Genomic DNA, 5,534 nt, shown 5'->3' with positions numbered 1-5,534 from the left:
AAAAGGAAAAAATACCTAACTTTAAAAACACAAACTCTTGAGATTTTTTTTTTTTTTGCTTTTTATTTTGAGTATTAAATTTTTGTACATAAAACTGCATATGGTAATGATTTAACTACTGTATTCCCTTTACAAAGGACTACAAAATGATGGAAATAGACTAAAAATACCTTCACTGAAACTTGATAAGCACATGGCCCAAGACATCTTTCAGCATTTTAATTTTTCTTTGAACAAAATTACAAGTATATATATGCTACACTTCTAGCATTTTTCTGTTTTTTGTCTCTTTTCCACTATGAGCAACACTAATGGACCAGTCACATTAGGACCTTCAAAAAAAAATTTAATGGTTAAATCACCAAGAACACAGAGCAAATGAGGTTTACGCATTTCCTATGGTACACCAAAGAAATTATATTCCATGCTGAGCAAATATTTCTATTTTTCGTAATTCCATTCAATGGCAGTGTCCTTCCAAAAGGAAAATTATTTACTTAATTTAGAAACTCCACAATTTGCTTCAAACCAAACAAATATGTTACACAGAATTCATACTAATCCTTTCTGTTGCTATAAAAACTTACCTAGCAAGGAATGACAGACTGGAAGGTTCACGGCCATATGACAAAATCACTAACGCAATAATAAACAATGAATGAAGGTTTACCCCAGTGAGGATGTGACCAAACGCTGCGACAATGTTGGGCCAACCACATTTAAGCCTAAAACTCAACTCTTATGAAATTTGAACAGTATGTGCCTAAGTTTTCAGTTGAAATTGCCATCCATGAATTCTGAAAATTACGAAATAAACAATTCCAAGACCTAGGTCACACTTCAAATACTGGAAATTCTTCAAAAGTTTTGACAAAAAGAAAAAAAAAAAAATTATACTCCCTCTCGTACTCTAACCCAAAAACACAGTTTAATGATGGATGACCCAAAACACTCCACTGCAATGGTATGGTGAGGAAGAGACATACTGTAGTTTCATGAGGGGTTACTTCCAAGATCCAATTTCTCCCATACATCCCAAACTTAAAAGCAAAACTGTGATCAAATATGAAACCCCCAAATACAAGGTACAAGTTCAAAAATTAAGTACTAAAAAATAGAATCACTGATTCAATAATCAAGGAACTTTGTTTACTGGCACTTATCAAAGCTTTATGACCTTCCTTGTGCATACAAAGAACTATGCTCTCTTAATCTTAAATATCTGTAAACTAATCTTTCATTCTAAAAATTTCACGAAATGCAGAGTAAAGCAATATAAAGAACACCACAACATAAGCTATTAAAGTGACTTAAAATGTTTCACAGCAACTTGGGTAAAATCACACAAGACTATTCTGACATGGCAATTGGAAAGCATTATTCAATCAGGTGTGCCAAGAGGACATTTGCTCAAGACCCTTTCCCTACTCAGCTTACTAGTCCTTTTGTTGGAATTCTTGGCGTAAGTTATAAAACTGTCATATTTGGAGCTTGTACTTTGAACAGTGCATAGAAATTGTAATTGCAGACTGAAAAATAGATGCACTGCCTTTTCAAGTAATAATACTTTTCTAGCAAAAGTAAATTGACATAAAGGAAGCACAAAGTAAAAGTTTTCCACAATAAGCCATAAGGTAACTACATCTGAAAACCACTTGAATTAAAAACATATTTTCTGATGAAAGTTGCACATTAAAAAAAAATATCCCTACATTTGACTAAAAATCACATATCTAAATATAGTGTAAGATGAACACTAAAAGACTTAGTACATATCAATATCTCACAATGCAAAATTCTCTGCAATGTCATGGCAAAAACTTATCTGAAATTAAAAATCTTGCATCACACACATATAATACAATTTTTCTCAATTTTGTCAGGATATCAAATAATCACCCTTAATGCAAGAACACCATAATTTTAATTACTATTCCTGCCCACTTCACTGTCTCTAGTACTTCTTACCAATCTAATACAGCACACCACAGAAATACCATAGAAACTCGTACATACTTACAATATCAGATGATAATTGGATCTGGAACTTGACTGATGCAAGCAGTTAACCAAACAAATTCTGTCAGGCATGTTAAGTGCCACAAAACAAAAGTTCCTTTCACTGTCAAGGAAAAATAACAAAAAATATCATCTTGCAAGAGGGCACTTTCAGACCTTTGCACTCAGGAAACATTACCCTCGTAGCACTCTCATTACAGCAGACTAACTTTTCAACAGCTTCCGACAAAAGGGGGAAATGTAAAATGGTGCCGACTTCATCTACGATAGCCATGTCCATCAAAAGTGAGTCAAATAATCACAAGTCAAGGACACTACTGGAGTCTAGTTAGGTATATTAAATTGACGTGGCAATTTCTCTAAATTCTGGTACGTCACTTTCCAATAATCAACAATACAATCACAGAAATATAGAAAAACTGAATTTCAAATATCTCTTAAATTGAATACACAAAATCTAATACATATAGGCTTTTATACTGGGGATATTTACACAATTTTCGCAACTGACTTCCACAGTACTTTACGTAAACATGACTTATTCAAGGGTGCCTCCTACACCTGGTATTTTAAATACTGTGTTTCAAATTCCAGATCATCTCAACAAGAAATCAAGGAAAACCTATTGTTATTACTATTACGATTTTTAATCTACTGTGCCTGTTATCTTTTTTCATTTACTTTTGTAACCATACACAAAAAATGCAATTTTTCCTAAATGCACAATGGCCTTCATTTCTCTTGTTAGTAGTCAGTGCATAGTAATGTTTTCAAATTTTAAATGAAAGTTTTTGTTACAATTTTTTTTCAGTACTGTACTTAAGACCTTTAGATTTCACCAAAAATTCTCCAGCAATGGGATAGACAGTTATAAATATCAGTGATGAATTCAGATTTTTTACAAAGTTCTGAATGACGTAACATTCTTCTACTACCATCGTCTATCGACTTTTCTTTCAAAGATCATCGGTCTCCCAATCTCAAACTAAAGTTTTTGTTTTCTTAGATTTTACATAACAAACCAAAGCATTTTTTTCTAAAGATCCCACAGAGAAATTACTTTCAGAAGTAAATGTACTGCAAAGTGATTAGCCTCTTCCCTCACACATTCTGTATTCTACATGAATTCTAAAGTTATTCAGCAATTTCTGTAGTATCCTTTTTGGCTTGTTACCAGCAACCGAAGTTAAGCTGGCCTTTTACATTCTGTGACCAAAATTTTAAACTGGAAATTATGGTTTGCAAATCAACATATACACTCTTACAAATGACTAGGATAGCAACACACCATATCACATTTCTTCCTGAGCCCCCAAAGCCATAGGCTGTTTACAAATAAGGTTTTCATTAACAAATAAGGTTTTCTGAAACATTTACTCTAACTTTACAGAGAATTAAATTGATGTATAGAAATATAATTCAATTTTTCTTACTTCCCTGCAAGATGAAAAGTTCCACTGTAAGACTGCAGCAATGAGATGCTAAGGGAGTCAAGTGTTACCTTACAATACTTACGAGTGCTTATTTGAATTTTAACAAAGCATTAAAAGCTCCAGTGGCATCTCTTCTTTGAATGTTGACATCAGCTGCCGCAAGTAGCAAATGCCTGGTAATTATGCAGATTACATCCATCAAAGTTTTCTTTATCAATTTTGTAGGCTTATCAGTACTCTGACCCAGTAAATATTTGCCTGTTTCCTTTCTGACACTCTTGCATCCTGCTATACGAAATAAAATTTCTGCTTTACAAAATTCAATACTTGACATGCTGGTAGCAATAAAAGTAGTTAATAAAAATGGGAATCTTGGGACCTTGCCTACTAAGCTGTTGTTGTGACACCTGTACATCTTTCTAATATCAATCAACCTAAAGAACTACTACTGGGAGGCAAATATTCGCCCTTTCCATTCCCCCACAAAATTACATGATAACAAAAAGCTCAATCAGATTTTGGTCAGACAATGCTTATGGAAAAACTAGGCTAAACCATCCTCCTGTTGTTGGTTCTCAAAGGTCACAAATGACTACAGGGATGACACAAGACATAAATATGTCCCATTACAAAGATAATGTACTCCAAGAAGGATGGCTATTACCATGCCGAAACTTTCAATTGTTTCCTCTCTTCTATGAATGACGGCCGGGCAAACAAGATAAATCTAGAAATTCTAACCTATATAGTTGCTCTAAAGGATTTGCAGAATTATGGAATCATCCAATGGGTGTATAAAATGTGTGTACCCAGTAAACTGATATTGCATACTAACAAGAACCCTTATTATATAAACTCCAGGGGGGAGGGGGTAAAAGTGGGTGATGGTAAGAACACAATTCTAAGCCGTGATATTGTCATATCAAGCTAGTCTTAAGGAACTACGTAAAATTAAGTAAACATTCAATGAAAAAATAGACAAAAATTATAACAAGCAAAAACTTACTTAGCAGATACAAAGTCAAAAGCAATTTTGAAAGGAATAATTCATTACAGCATGAACAATTCAAGGGTAGCAATGAATGGGTACAGCTATCATGAAAAATTTCAGACTTTGATACAAAACCAGATTCTGGATTAATACCTCCAAGAGCATGCACCTTCACCTCCTATGCAGTTGCAAGTACATTGTGTGTTTTGAGGTTGTCTGACAAAGAATATACTAAGATAGTATTGCCTATACACTGCATGCATTCTGTTTATTTTCTAAGTCACTGGGGTTACAGGCTGTTTGCCATGAAAACTTGCACTAGAATGGAAAAGTAACTGCATGTTTTAAAACACCAATGAACAAAACAATCTACTATGGTTCTTATGTTTACCATCCTCTTATTGTCCTCTCTACAGCAAAATTGCTGAGAAAAGTGTTACGACTGCATGGTGTGGTGAAGATGAGTGCTTGTAAAGGCCTAAAGCCATGCCCTAGTTTGCATGTAGTCACTGTAATTTTGAGTCATATCTTCTACGATTTTGTTTTTTTAGTATTTTTGCTTCAACTGATTTTTCTTGTTACTCGTCACCTTTTCATCTTTTGTTCTTATAATTTTATATTGTAATAATAATGAGAATTTCCAAATGGCAAATCCATGACTAACTATAAAGGTTATTATTCCAGCATGGATTCTTGCTCCTTAAATGGATTTCATTTTATCTGCAAGGTCAGTTTTGTACTTCCTCCGTTTAAACAAAACCCCTAAAAAAAATTTAGTATCAGACATGACGTACTAGATTATGCATTACACACATTCCTAGGTGATTACCAACTAGAAATTTCATGTCATGATATTAATAATAAAATTAATAAAATTTATACCCTTACAAAGCTGCGGGAACAGAATTCAACAAAACCTGATACTGGTTAAAATATCTTCAATGCTTCAGTTGCCAATACCTGTTACTGTAACTACAGAAAAGGTAATCATACTTAATACACTGCAACACAACATCAGGTCTATCTTGTTCCTTTTGCTATTACCTCAAGACTATAAAACTACATTATTACAAAAAAATGAAAATCTGTCA

The sequence above is a fragment of the Macrobrachium rosenbergii genome, chromosome 55 (genome assembly GCF_040412425.1).
Source record: "Macrobrachium rosenbergii isolate ZJJX-2024 chromosome 55, ASM4041242v1, whole genome shotgun sequence".
Taxonomy (NCBI): domain Eukaryota; kingdom Metazoa; phylum Arthropoda; class Malacostraca; order Decapoda; family Palaemonidae; genus Macrobrachium; species Macrobrachium rosenbergii.
This window is presented reverse-complemented; position numbering follows the sequence as displayed.